The sequence below is a fragment of the Protopterus annectens genome, chromosome 7.part1, assembly GCF_019279795.1.
Source record: "Protopterus annectens isolate FY-2018-M chromosome 7.part1, PAN1.0, whole genome shotgun sequence".
NCBI lineage: Eukaryota > Metazoa > Chordata > Ceratodontiformes > Protopteridae > Protopterus > Protopterus annectens.
The window spans coordinates 12,722,234-12,737,210 of NC_056740.1; positions in this window are offsets into that span (position 1 = coordinate 12,722,234).

Here is a 14,977-nt window from a genome sequence, read left to right on the forward strand (position 1 = left end):
AGACCAAGAAGCATTCTTCGGACTCTTCTGGATCTTCTGCTCCAAGCCCAGTTCATACTGCAGAACCACCTATTAAGGTATCTAAATGATCAGATCGAATTTCACTGGATCTGAAGGTGAAACTTTTGGATTCAACAACTTCTGATGCCAGATCTACATCATCAGATCTGAAACACTCAGATCCGAAGAAGTTTCCTTGGACCTGATATTCTTCTTCTCTGGATCCAATATCCTCCCACCTTCCATCTCCTTTCTTAGAGAGATGTCACCATTCCAGGACTTCAGTTGCTTCCTCTTCTTGTTCATCCAGAAGTCTGACCAAAGCAGATGTGGATAGAATGATGAGGAAATTTCAGCACAGATTCAGATGGGAATTCTCTCACTCCTATCCCATCGGGTCTGGAGTTCTTTACAAGTACTTCTCCACCTATTATACCTCCTTCTCCAATCCGACCTTTGGTTTTAGAGCACTTGGATCTGAGAATCCCATCCATGTCAGATCTGAAGATCATAGTAACTTCCACTCTGATACCATCTCTGGGTGGACTGGCTCTGAGTGTGTAGGAGCTGGATGAATTACAAAGCCATAGCATTGTTGCTGAATCCGAGGTGTTAGAGTCAATTCCAAAGTTGTCAGAGCCATCTTCGCCCCTCAGAGCCTTAGCCCTGACCTCTGCCTCGGGTGGACTGTCTTCAGGTTGAAGGGAACCGATGGTCTGGAAGCATGTCTTCTTGGCTCTGTCAGCCTCTTTCTCTCTGGGGTATTCTGCTTTTGAGGTAGTGGAGAAAGTTTTCTCTGCTCCTAGAGGAAGGATGATACCCCCTCCATTTGGATCCTTCTTCCCAGTCCCATATATCTTTGTGCCTTAACCCTCAACATTCTACTCCACAGGGACAGCCAACCCAAAGTGTCCAGGCTATCCAGCAGAGTATGCTCATATCTTCTGATACTTCTCTGGAACATCCCACTGAAGAAGTCCCTAAGGTGACAAAGTGCAAAAGGAGACACTTAGACTCTCCTCAAGTGTCAGTCATGGAAAATACTGATTTTGATGAGGGGGAAGGGTCCCCAAGATCTTTACCCAATGATGTCTCCTTTGGAGACATTCTGGAGAGCCTCAAACAAAGGGTTGACTGGTCTACTGACAACCCTTCCCAAGAGGAATTGATATTCCTGGAAGCTTTCAGTGCAGGCCCATCTACCTCCTGGGTGACTTCGCCCACAGATGAGCTCATTGATTTAATCTCTCTTGGTGGGAGTGAAAGGAACCTGACTCTGTTGAGCCAATCCCTAAGAGACCAGACAGGATCCTGGCACCACCCGAAGCTAAGACATTTTGGAGTAAAGGAGTGCTAGTAAATGCCATGGTTGTAGCAGCAGCCACAAAAAAGGTACACACATAACAGAGTTTCTCTGTTCATCCCCCTAACAGGGAGTTTAGGGCACTGGACAGATTTGGGAAGTGTGTATATGCTGCAGCAACGTTTCACTTAGGTCACTGAATTATTTTGCACACTTCACCAGACTTCAGAGGGATTTGAATAAAGAACTCTCCAAATCCCTCTCTGTGACCATTACTTCTGAGGCAGACACCTCTATTGCCTCACAGTTGGCTACCCTACAGTCCATTTCAAATTTGTCCATGAGGTTCATTTCACATGCAGCTTAAGGTACCTCAGAGGTGGTGGGTTCCGGCATTTCCATTAGGAGACATGCCTGGCTGCACCTGTGTGATTTTTCAGAGCCCTTCAAATCCTCCTTCATCAATGCTCCCTTTGACTGAAGTTCTTTGTTTGGCCCCAAAGTTAAAGACACACTATCCAGGTGTGAGCAGGATGGTAAGACCCTGTCTGCAGTGGGCATATGTTTTCTGACTCCTCAATGAACCTTCTCTAGAAATCAGAGAGGTGGTCAAAAATGTGGTTCAGAAAGTCCCAGAGTCCTTTCTCTGATCCATGTGAGATAGTTCCCCCAGGGGCAGAGGGGGCAACTCTAATGGAAAATGCCACCCACACTGCAGAGGAGGCTTATAGAATCAAGGATCTATGGGCACTTTCTCTGAAAAATCTTACCAGCGCCCCTGAAAGGAGGCCCGATTGTCCACCTCTGGAGGCAGTTGGGGATCATCTATCCCTGTACCAGAGAGCCTGGCTAGAGATTACAAAAGATACATGAGTGCAGAGGATTAATTACAGAGGTTATATAATACCTTCCCTTTAATGATAAACAACATTCCTGATGTTCCACCAGTCAGAGGAAAGAAGCAGGACAAGAAATAAAAAAGCTGCAATAAAAAAGTCATCCAAGAGATCCCCTCTTTCCAGAAAGAATCCAGAACCTACTCAAGATTCTTTTTAGTGCCAAAAAAACAAGGGACTAATTTTGGATCTCAGCATTCAGAACAAATCAGTTCAGTACACAAAGTTCTGGATGGTCATGGTTCAGTCTTACCTTTCTTGCACCAGGATGACTGGAAGTGCTCAATGGATCTTCAGTGTGTAGAAGATACCTATGCTTTCGGCTGGAAGCCAATCATTACCAGTTCAGAGCTTTGCCCTTTGGTCTTACGACAGTCCCCAGGGTGTTAACCAAATGCATGGCAGTAGTAGCAGCCCTCTTGAGACTGCAGGGATTTGGGGTGTATCCTAACTTGGATGACTGGCTCATAACCAGGCATCTGCTGATAAAAACACAATAAATCTCAGCTAGAACCATCTCAAGTATTAGAGTTCATAGAAGCTTTGTTCAATACAGTATCAGTGACAGCCTCCCTTCCCTTACCAAAGGTACAGACTATTCAGTTTCAAGTCAAAAAGATAATCCAAAATTCTTCACTATCAGCTTAATTGATTCACCAAGCGCTTTTTTTCTCATTTTTTTTTTTTCAAATACATTTGAATTAATTCCATAGTATTTATACATAAAATCTTAAATAGCTATGTACACTATTTACATTAGCCTGACACTATAACAGATATTAATGTATACAGTTAAGTATAAGTATGTCCAATCTATTATCAGAGTGTGTGATCAATTATTGTGTAGTGTCAATCAACGATAAGAACTTTCCCCAAGGATTGTTGATAAATGGTTTTGGATAAATTCTTAGTTCTTTTAATTTTAATTTCCAATAATGCTGTGGTCTTCATTAGGTTGTTGAAGTCTTCCAAAGTTGGTATTGTGTTTGTATTCCATCTTCTTGTTATGCACTTCCTTGAAATTGCAAGTATAGTCCATACTAGATAAATGTTTGACCTATTCAAATGAGGACCTTTGTTCACATTTAATAATACAAGATCTTTAGTTAAATAAAATGATTCATTAAATAAAGCTTGTAGAAAGTTATTAATACCATTCCAAAATGGCTTAATTTTAACACAATCAAATAAAATGTGGTTCCAATCTGCATTGTGTACTTGCTCACATCTCTAATATATTCCTTTTATGGAAGAACTCATTTTACTGATTCTGTCTGGGATTAAGAATGCTCTGTGCAAGCATTTCCAATTAAAAACTTTCCAGTATTATGTAAAGGATGTATACTTTATCGATAATAAGATATTTGTTTTAATATCTTCAGTTAACTGTATTGAGTGTCATTTTGTTATATATTTCCAATATGAGGTTTTGGGTGTTGTTTTATAGTTTATCAATATTTTGTAAAATTTTGAAATACTGTTTCCCATGTTAGAGTCATTATATATGATTTCATATATGTATTTCATAAATGTAGGTATTTTTTTTAAATGAAGAATTGTTAATTAGTCTACTTAAATCTTGCATATATGACAGAATACTCTGTAAAGTTAGCCAGTACTGTTGTGGAATTTTGTATGTTGTTTTTATTACTTGCATATCTAAAACTTTTAGATGTTATGTGCCCTATCTTGCCTTCATTCTTACAATGATGGGTTCGGAGCCAATCCTCGGCTCTGACTTGGCTGAATACTTAGCTGAAGATCTCAAACTTGGCTCATGGCAAGAAGGTATCCCACAATGTAGTGGTGCAATTCCCCAGATCATGTTTGCCGCTTTACGAGGTTGGATAAGCTCATCTTGGCCGTGGCTAAGTTGTTCTTGTCAAAACTAAACAATTTTGCTGATATATAGTTCTATCATCAATATATTGTATTCATTGGCTTCTCTTTGCTGTTTTTTACCTCAATAGAGATAATTTTTCCTCAAGCATGGCTTTTGCCGTTGCTTTATAGGCCTTGGTATTCCTGTAGTGGTTGTTGTTAGTTGTTTGTTGTAGTTTGTTGTGCCTTCATAGCTCGTTTAAATTAGTGAGCTATATGCCCGTTTTAGTTAGAGGGCTTGTCCTGTTTAATAGTTTGTGTTTGAAAATCAGAGCTATTTAAGTTAGAGGTTCTAATGTTCTTCCCTAGTCTTTCTTACCTGTATTGTTTTTGGTAGCATTAGTCTTTAAATATTATTGCATTTGATATAGCCTCTAGGCTTCCTTTGTTGCTGTCAAAATGTCTAAAGAACAGAAAGAAAGAGAACATAAGCCTTCTGGTTTCAAAAAATCTCAGAAATGCTTGCAAAAGATGCCCATCACTGATGGACATATTGTTTGTGTCTATTATCTTGGTGCTATCCATCTCCAGGAGGACTGCACCTTCTGTCATTCATTTAGTGCCAAAGTTCTTCAGGAGAGAAGAAACAAGTTGATTCTTAAAGGGCTTTTAAAACTTTCATTTGAAGAGGCCATTCATAGCTCTTCCTCTTCTTCATCTCCTTCAAAAAAAGGAAACTCGCACAAAAGACAATCTCCATCTACACTGGTTCATTCGGAGCCGCCAGTCAAACTACCTAAAATTTCTAAGGCCACAACTTCCTTGGCTCCACAGTCTTCTGAGCCATCGGATGTTCTTATGGTTAACAGGCCTGGTTCTTCGGCTCCAAAGCCTTCGGAGCCACAAGATACCTCTACTCGGAGGCGGTCTATTGAAATTTCGCCAGTTTCTCCAACCTTGAAATCGCCTATCCTCCATAGGTCTCAATCTCCTTCATTATCTTCCAGGTCTACAAAAAGCTTATCTGATGAGGATGTGGAACAGGTGGTGTGTAGACTCCTTAAGTCACCGGCAGTGACTAAATTGTTCTTGGCTCCTACCCATTTGGTTTTGGAGCCTACTGTGCCCACTATTGTTCCTCCTCTGAGCCAAGCTGGTTCTTTGGAGCCAGAGTGCTTGGTGCCATATTCTGTGGATTTGTCAGTTCTGGAACTCCCTTTGGTCTCCACGGAGCCAACTTTTGCTCCGACTCTCTCTGTGCCATCCGGTTAGTCTGGGAGCTGGAATTCCCTGGTCAGCCCTGGGAGGATTCTCGGCCCTGATCTTCTTTGGTGCCGAGTTTACCCCTTGGAAAGTTGGCTTGGGTTAGCTCGGCTACTATATCAGCCTCAGGATCGATCTCTTTGGCTCCGTTGCCTCCTTCTGTCTCCTCGGAGCCGGGGGGGTCTTTGGTGCCTGTGGGATCCGCCTTTGAGCTGATGAGGAGTGTGTTGTCTTCCCATTCAGCACCACAGAGGGTTCTAGCAAATGGAAGAGGTTTTCCCTGTGGGGTCAAGATAAGAACATTGATTCTTTCTCTGCACTTATTCACTCCATTTTGGAATTTCTAGCAGAACTGTTCCAACAAGGCTCAGCTGCAGTTACCATCAAAGTTCAACTCGCCGCAATTTCAAATTTTCATATTGGCGATACTTCTTCAAACTTAATGTCACACAGGTTGTTTAGAGCCTTCTTAAAAGGTGCTTCCTTACTAAGACCTCCCTTTAAGGAACCCCTTTCTTCCTGGGCTCTGAATTTTGTTTTGTCCCATCTCATTTTACCTCCCTTCAAGCCTTCTTTGTCTTCAGACCTTAAGTTCCTTTCATGGAAGACCTTATTTCTAATGGCTATAACTTCCACTAGAAGGGTGTCAGAACTGCAAGCTCTTTCTGTTAAACCACCATATCTCATTTTTCACAAGGACAGGGTATCCTTACGCACTAACCCTTCCATTTTAACAAAAGTTGATTCTCCAAGCAATATAAACCAATCCATAGAACTCCCAGTATTTTTTCCTCAACATAGCAACAAGGCAGAGTACAAATTACACCAACTAGACGTGCACAGACAACTCAGATTCTATTTACATAGAACCAAAGACTTCAGACAATCTGACCAATTATTTGTATCCTTTTCTGATGCAAAAAAAAGGATCATCAGTTTCAAAAACCACTCTTTCAAATTGAAACTTGAAAAAACGAGCTCCAGTACACCAAAATAAGCCAGTCGAGTTATTTTTTAGCGCTTTCAATCACTTTAATACGTGACCTTCTTCAGAAATGTTATTACTCTATACAATGACTCCTTTTAAATAATCCAACAGGAAATGACGTTTGTTAATTACTAAATTCATTTATAACAATTTGTTAAAAGTTGGAATTTATATATATATATATATATATATATATATATATATATATATATATATATATATACACTTGTGTTTTTATACTTACAGAATTATTATAAATACAACTCATAATTAAAAAATATGTTACATATGTGTGTATACACTTGTACATTCTTATGTGCTTTTATATTAAAAATGCTTTGTATTATGTGTCTCTTGCAAAAATTATCTATATTGCAAAAAACACTTTAAATTTATTGTGTCATTTAAACCTGGTGCTTTGTCAGCACCCAAGTATAGTTGCCAATAACTTTCTTTGCACTCTAAAATATTATTTAAATCTCCAGAAAAAATCTTTTTATCCACACTATCTATTACAAAAAATTCAAACTTTTTGAATTCATTGCACAATTCTGAATGTCTAAATAACGCATTGGTCTTATCTCTTTTCTTAATAGCTAAATTGTGTTCATAGATTCGTCTCTTTAAACTTCTTTTTGTTTTACCTATGTAATAATTCTTACATGACACACAGCTTGCTACATAAACCACCAATTCACTATTACAATTGTAATAGTTTTTTGCCCACAATATTTCTTTAGAATGTCCTATTGTAACAAAAGATGTATTACTAATGTGTCTACACTGTCTACAATTATTACAACTAAAAGTTCCTTTCTTGTTGGAACATAAACGATTAAGACCTATTGCTCTTTCCTTGTTGTTTTCTAATATATTTTTGATATTTGATGTCCTTTTAAAACTAAACTTTGGAAAAGGGCCAAGAATCTTAACTAGGTCTTTATTTCCTAAAATAATCCTCCAATTGTCAGTCAAAACTTTCTTAATTTCCCACATTTCGTCTACTATGGGAATTGGAAAAGAAATCATGTATTCCATGTCTTTTGTTTCAGTTATTGTTTGTACTTGTCTTCCTATTGAACTTATCATAATATCTGTTGATGTCAAAATAGGTTTCGCCACAGTTTCAAATTGACTTTCAAATTGTATTACCTTTATCTACAAATCTAATAACAAGGATCTACCTTTCAAAATAAAGGCTTGTTCCACTAGAGCATTGACTACATCATCTGATTTCCAAGCCAGAATTCCTATAGATAATATTTGTGCAGCATCTAAGTGGTCTACTCTGCATACTTTTATTACTCATTACAAAGTGGACTGGGCCTCCAGGGACAGGGTATCCTTTGGTTCCACAGTGCTGAAAGGCATGCTCCCATGAGCCACCCAGAATAAAGGTGTCAGGGATGCTGTCCCATCATTGTAAGAATGAAGGCAAGATAGGACAACATAACATAAAGATGTCATGTACTCACCATAACGTTCCATGTTTGTTGTCCATCTCGCTGTTCATTCTTACGAAGCCTCCCTCTTTCCCCCTGCCTAAGACTTCTTGTGGACCTAGTAGATTTCCACTACCTCAGGGGCTCTTTGTCAAAGTTTGTTTCTCCTTCCAGTATTTTTTGGTATGGACTTACATATTGTTTATATATATATATATATATATATATATATATATATATATATATATATATATATATATATATATATATAGTTCCCCTTTATAATCTTGAATTACTGAAAGCTCAAAATTCATAAGCTTGAGGCAAGAATCTCGAGTTTTCAGCAACTCGAAATTCTAATGGGTACCAAAAAGACATTCCAAAACTGTCTTTACAATGTTTTTGTAGGGGGGCAAGCCCCCCCTGCACTCCCCACACCCCCCCCTACTTAAATATACCAACTCTGAGATCGCACTACAATGGGGATGAGGGAAATCTCATGTTCTGTGTATGCAGAAGCACACAATGGGAGAATTTCCATTCCTCCTCTATAGTGCGGTCACGGAGCTGATATATTTAAGCAGGGGGAGTGCAGGGGAACTCAGCCCCCTGCATACATGTAAGTAAACATATTTTTTTTTTGTTTGCTTCTCTTCCCTTCACAATTTTGAGTTACTGAAAACTCGAGATTCTGGGCTCGAGCTTCTGAATTTCGAGCTTTCAGTAACTCGATCTTGTGAAGGGGAGCTATATATATATATATATATATATATATATGTGTGTGTGTGTGTGTGTGTGTGTTTGTGTGTGTGTGTGTAGATATGTATATAGTGTACATATTGTTCAGTATTAGCAGCAAACAAGATCTGGGGAATTGCACCACTGCATTGTGGGATACCTTCTTGCCACGAGCCAAGTTTGAGATCTTCAGCTAAGTATTCGGCTGAGTTGGAGCTGAGGATCGGCTCCGAACCCATCACTGTAAGAATGAACAGCGAGATGGACAACAAACATGGAATGTTATGGTGAGTACATAACTTCTTTTTCTTTAATACATTGGAACCAACAAACAAATCATTTCTGTTCCCAGAAATTAATAATTTCTCCATATATTTTATATGGACAGTTTTTTGTAACTATAAATGGTGTCAAAAGATCAAACCAGATTTTTAAATCTCTATTTGCATTAATAATTTTCCTAAATGAGTTAATGTAATAATTAATCATATAAGTTTTAGTGGGTTTAGTTATGTTATATTGCATACTAATACATATGTGCCATGGCAAATTGTTTTTATCTATTTGAATTTTTTTGTAAATCAAATTAATTTATTGATATTACAGTTAGTAATTCTTTCCAATTTGCAGAGTAATTTGGACTTATCCAATCTGAGATTATTTTAGATATTGATGCTTATATATATATATATATATATATATATATATATATATATATATATATATATATATATTTCTCTATCAGGAAAGTTTAATCCTCTCTGTTTCTATGGTCTGATATAATGCATTAAAGCTATTCTGTTTCATTTTGGGAAACCATAAACATTGCTTTGTCATGCATTTATTTCTTTAAGTATATTCCTTTCTGGTAACAGTTGTATTGCCAATGCTATATATAGGATATTGGACAGTAAAACCATTTTTATTATCTGTAGTCTATCTTCAAATGTTAATATTATTTTGTTCCATTTTTCCACTGAGATTTTAATTGTGTTGATGATATTATTGTAGTTTTTTGAGACTAATTCATTATTATCCTTGCATAACTCAATTCCTAGATATTTTAAGGTAGATTTTTGTTTCCCTATGATGTGATCCCCCTTAGTCTGCAGTTCTTTTTTCTTATATTGAAATGGAGTCCTGAAGTCATGGGAAATTTGCCAATTAATATATCTAATTCTTCTAATGTCTCTTTTGTATTGGATAATGTTAGTAATATATCATCAACAAATAGCATTACTTTAGAATTGTATTGTTCATAAACATCTATTCCTTTGATTTTTATATTGTTGCGAATTGAATCTGCCAATATTTCAATAGCCAGAGCAAATAGAATCGGTGCATGGGACATCCTTATTTAGTGCCTTTTGTTATATGTATAGATTTAGAGGTAAAAGGACCTAACTTGACATAAGCTAAATTGTTTGTGTAGATATATATATATATATATATATATATATATATATATATATATATATATATATATATATTCTTTAGGAGAAGAACAAAGGATGCAGGAAATTCAAATAGCATTAGGATTAATAAATAGTCCCAATTTAGGGAATCAGTGGCTTTCTCTATATCTAAACTAAGTATCCGTGTTTCTTTATTTTCTTTATTAACATAATCTATAAGAGAAATTATCCTTTTAATATTGTCATGTATGTGTCTATGATATATACATCCAGTTTGATCATTATTTATTGTTTTGGATAGTAGTATTTTCATTCTATTAGTTAATATTGTCATAAATATCTTATAGTCATTATTTAATAATGATATAGGTCTATATGAGGTACAGAGGTTTGGGATTTGTTTTCCTTTACAATTGATGTGATTAAGGAATATCTCCAAGAGAGTTGTATTAAAGCTTGTGACTAAATTTCTGATAGAGTTTTATGGAAGAGGGATAGTATCTTTGAAGGAAAATGTTTATATATTTCTATAATTATGACATCTATATCTGGAGCTTTATTATTTTTCCCTCTTTTATTGTATCTGCAATTTCTTTGTAGGATATGGGTGCTTGCAGATCTAGTTTTAATTTTTCTGGTATTTTTTATATTAGAACATTTTTCATCTAGATTTAATTGATTGATATGTATATTTTCTTTTTGGAAATGTTCCATATAGTGATTTCTATAGGTATCAAGAATGTCACCTATATCTGAGACATTTTCCCTTTCTTTTCATGAAAGATACTTTTAATGTTTTTAACTTTTGATTGTATTTTGTTTCTTGTGGATAAATTATGTAGATATTTGGGAGAAGTGGCCAAGGTATTAATTTTTAGTTTTTCTAATGCTAAACTAGTTTTATGTGTTAGAATTTCATTGTATTTATTGTTTAATACTTCTACTTTCTTTTTCATCTCCAAATGATTTTGATTTTTTCAGCTTTTACTGAGAAAAGTTTGGATTGTAGATCTAATAATTCAGAATCCCATTCTCTGATTTTTTATACCAAGTTAGGGTTTTACCATATATATGTAAGCTTTTAATGAGTCCCATATGGTTATTTTATTTATCTCTGTGGTGTAATTAATATCTAAGAAGAACTGTAATTCAGATAATAACCAGTGTTTGAACTCTTTAATTTTAGTCATATATGCTGGAATTCTGGAGTTAAAGATTAATGGTTTGTACCCATTTTGAAGTTTTAGTATAAATGAATTGTGGTCTGAATAGGGGGAGGGAGTGATTGAAAAATTAATGATTTTAGAGTATAAGTCATGGGCAGCAAATATTTTATCTATTCTAGTTTGGGTACCTAATATGTGCTCTTGATGGGAAAACAACAAAGATTTATCTTATTTAAATCTGAAAGTATCTACAAGATGAAATGATTCTACCCACTTGTTTAAAGCTTTTGATACAGCAGATGTACGCAGCGATCTTTTATTTGTAGTTTCAGAAATATCAAATATACAGTTAAAATCTCCTCCTAATATTAAGTTGCCTTTATAATTATTGGAGATGAAACCCAAGTGTTTTTAACAGTTCCTGTTCCAATGCCTTGGAACCAGTATAGATTGGTTAGGGTCCATATTCTGTTATTATATTTAACTATTACTAATGCCATAAGGCATTCTTTATCTTCATGCTTATAAATGATTTCTGGGTTAATCATATTTATTTTCCATAAAATTGTTACCCCTTTTGTCTTTGTCTTATAAGTGGATTGAGCCAATATCATATATTCCTTAGGATTCCATTTGTAATTGTCATTTGTTTTGAAATGATTTTCTAGAAGGAAGACAATTTCTGCTTAGATCAGTTTTAAATATTTCAGTAGATTTGATCTATAGCTAGGATTGTTTAAGCCATTGGTATTTAAAGATAATAAAGTTAAATCCATCTTAGGTTATTTAGACTATGATTTTTTTGTTTTATTGTGACTATTACACATTTTCCTCTGAGAACTATAAAGTATATGTTTGAGCTTTTAAAGGAAATTATCAGTTTTATACTTTGAGTGTATACTAATAAAGTGATGTTTTGGTCAGGCATACTAAAAATGTTTTTGTGAAATAAATTTAAATTAATAAATGTTAACAAAACTAAGATCTACACTAGCTATGGAATGAAAATCATTCCTAATATGATGGATAAACCTAAGACCATCAGATTATCACTCATAACTTGACAATCCAGAACATCTGAGCTCCATAAATTGAATTATCATATGGAGAATATTTGTAATAAGAATAAGCAATATTTATATTATTTTGAGCAGATATAGTACTATTGTAGATTAGATAGAATTCTAATACAATATAAATGTCTACTTATTGTATAAGCAATTAATATTTATATGAAAGACAGATGACAAGCAATTCAATCATAATAAAGTAGGATGTAGCATATATAAAACCTCAGTAAAAGATTATAGCACACAGCTATTTAACATATTCACCCTTATTGATGCCACAGCATCCCAGTACAGAACTCACCACTGTAATAACTTAAAACAATTACAATGGTTAGAACTACCTAACAAGCTTATCTATCAACAACTCTTAATTACACATAACATTCTTTATCAACCAACAAAAACACCAGCTCTCAGTAACCTCCTTACTCCCTACAAAAACTTGAAACAGTTGCGATCTGCCAAAAAGATACAAGTCACCACAACTAGAATTACAAATTCAGCAGGTAACTGTCTATTTTCAAACTCCATAGGGAAAATATGGAATAACCTCCCTCACACATTACCTCACTAGACTCCTTTCAACTTTTCAAAAAGCAACTTCTATTACATCTTAACAACTTCTGGCTCTGCTCCTGTACCAATCCAGACTAAATGACTTCTTCGCTCTTCAGCCATACCTCCCTACGTTAAAATCACTATCTTTCCTGCTATTTCAAATGACTAAATTACTGTACTGTTCTAAAAAAAAAAAAAAAAAAAAAAAAAAATATGAATATATAGCTTAGGCTATTTGTTTTTTACCTGTTTTTTTTTCGCTGTATTTTCTACTACACTAAAATGTATGCATTGTTGCTTAAATGTTTAACCTTGTTTTAATTGTGGAGCTTTTCTCCCCGGGCCTCCACTGAAAATGGAAATTATCCAGCTGGACTAGCCCGGTCAACAAATGTAAAATAAATAAAAAAATAAATAAAAATAATAAATAAAACATATTACTTAATATAAATAGATGGTAATAATATTTATACCTAATGTTTATAATACAATGTATTTTACTGGATATATCAGAAGTTATATTTCATTGTTTGCCATCATTTAAGTAATCAATTTGCTTGTGGCTAACTTACTTAAAGCATCAAGTTTGTTTTATGTGAACATTGCTGAAAGTTAATGCATTTTAATTATCAGTGCATCCCTCTTCCCCCCATTTCCTACACATAAGGATTTTCATATCTGTAATTTCTTATTATAAAATGAGTGAAATTATAGGTTAAAAACAAAAAAAATCACTTACTGTGATTAATGATCACAAATTCCCTTTCCATATTTATAAATTGCCATTTTATGGCATATACTGAAAGTTTTTAGATTTAAATGGTAACATTCTATTTTGTATAATTAGCAAAGGTTAAACTGAGTGATTATTGTCAATTTAATACTATTTGTTCAGAATGTGATTGTTACATTCTGTGACATTCCTAGTTTAGGTTTCTATTGTTTTCTTTGAACAACTTTTTCAGTTTGATGTCATGTATAAAACATTAGTTACCTTGGTAACAGCTTAAGTATTATGTATGGTCAAGATGGGTTACAAAACCACAATTCAAGTTAAAGCAATTATATGACTTGTTATGCACATTTACTTATATGAGAAAATCATCATGCTTCCCCTTGATGTTCAATATAGTGTATGTCATTTATGACAAGTTAAAACAGTAGTGTTATTATACACAAGCCCATGTTATTAAACTGTCTATTGTCAATTTAATACTATTTGTTCAGAATATGATTGTTACATTCTGTGGCATTTGAAGTTCAGGCTTCTATTGTTTCTCTTGAACAACTTTGTCAGTTTGATGTCATAGGTTCATAGGTTCATAGGTAGGTACTAGGCTATCTGCCTGAGGGCATTTATAAGCCTAGCCAGAGTGTGTCGGCTTTTGCCACCCCATTGATTAATTAACTGAGCCTCTGTCAAGCAGAGCCAATGAAGTGATCCCATGCACTGGCCACTCTGCCAGTGAACCACTCAACAAACCTTCCATTCCCACAGATATTTCCATGAAGGAAATCTGATGACTCTCCAGCACTTCCTGGCAACCCTAAACACCCCTAGAATCAGCTGTCCCCATATGCCCAACACGTCTGAGCAAGCTCACCTCCCAGACCACTGCAAAGAGTACTGCACAAGACCAAGTGCTCTTAGTCTTTCAAAATAATTCAAGCTTCCACTCTTATGTAAGTCCTTAATGTGTTTGGACCAAAATATATTTTAAATATAAAATTGCGCTTATTATTTATTTATTTATTTTTTATCAAGAATCAACTTAATGAGCTAAACAAAGTGTTGGGAGCCCATCAATATGTGTACATGTGGTTTAAAACAGCCCTTTTATTATATATATATATATATATATATATATATATATATATATATATATATATACATATATATATATATTATTAAACCAAAAACTTCATTGCCGAGAATCATCTTGGAGGCTCCTCGGCGCCTTTACACATTATCATCACTCTGTATCCATTACCATAGCAATCTGGGAGGGTCTGTTTCTGTTAGTGTGTCTGTGTACTGCATACCAGAGGCTCGCGATGCACCTGAAGCAAAGCTTCAGTTCACTGCAACTTCAAGCCTAAATTCCCTCCCTTTCAGTGAGGCAGCAGCCAGGAAAAGAACAGAGAGCAAACAGCTAAAAAAAACCTCCCAACAAACCACCACAACAAGAAATAACACATTCTTCCAGCCTTCCTCCTGCTCACTCAGCAGATGTATAAACAAACTATTCTCTTCCAAAAATCCCAAATCACAGTTGCATCCACCCCTTCCCTCGGTTCCTAATACACAAGTATCAGT